This window comes from Schistocerca serialis, chromosome 2 (assembly GCF_023864345.2).
Source record: "Schistocerca serialis cubense isolate TAMUIC-IGC-003099 chromosome 2, iqSchSeri2.2, whole genome shotgun sequence".
NCBI classification, from domain to species: Eukaryota; Metazoa; Arthropoda; class Insecta; order Orthoptera; family Acrididae; genus Schistocerca; species Schistocerca serialis.
The window spans coordinates 556,917,421-556,918,187 of NC_064639.1; the positions used below are offsets into that span (position 1 = coordinate 556,917,421).

The following is a 767-nucleotide window of genomic DNA, read 5'->3' on the forward strand; positions in this document are numbered from 1 at the left end:
TGATGCAAAACAATGCCCGTGGTAGTATGCGCAGCATCCAACGTGCTGCAACCACTCGCCTGCACGAGACAGTTGCTCTCGCCGCGTTAGGTCACTGGTGGTTCTTAACGAACATCATTACGCGTCCCTGACCAATATGATGAACAACAAAGCTCCACCGAGATGTTAAGTGGCAAGTACGAGGATACGAATCGATCATCGCTGACGTCTTTCATGCGCAACATGTAACTGCAGCCACTGTTGTTCGAAGGAAAAATATAAAGTTCTAGAGTTCTATGAATTTTGGCCTACAGCTCTTCAGTAAACGTAGGAGACGAGGTACTGGCAGAAGTAAAGCTGTGAGGACGGGGCGTGAGTCGTGCTTGGGTAGCTCAGTTGGTAGAGCACTTGCCCGCGAAAGGCAAAGGTCCCGAGTTCGAGTCTCGGCCCGGCATACAGTTTTAATCTGCCAGGAAGTTTCATATCAGCGTACACTCCGCTGCAGAGTGAAACTCTCATTCCAGCTCTTCAGTAACCTGTCGACCTAGAAAATAAGACAGACCAATTGCTGAGAGGGGCAGTAGCTAGGTTATGCCTGCTGGGACACACAAAGCGGATGATACCTTCTATTTTCAGAGTGGTTCCCATCGTGTTTTGACCTCAGGGCGCACGTGTTTAATACAAGACTCCTCGTTGAACAGGAAGAAGCCTTCAGACGTCTAGAACATTCCGTCGTGATCATGTTAGAGATCTGTGCGAATGGAAACCACCATCTTCTCTTCAATTTT

The 767-nt window shown here is 48.5% G+C and overlaps 1 non-coding gene across 1 annotated transcript; it reads left to right on the forward strand.

Moving 5' to 3' along the window:
* Positions 1-359: 359 nt before the first annotated feature.
* Trnas-cga (transfer RNA serine (anticodon CGA)) lies at positions 360-434 on the forward strand. The gene has a single exon. It is a non-coding gene; the product is annotated as a tRNA-Ser (tRNA).
* Positions 435-767: the final 333 nt, after the last annotated feature.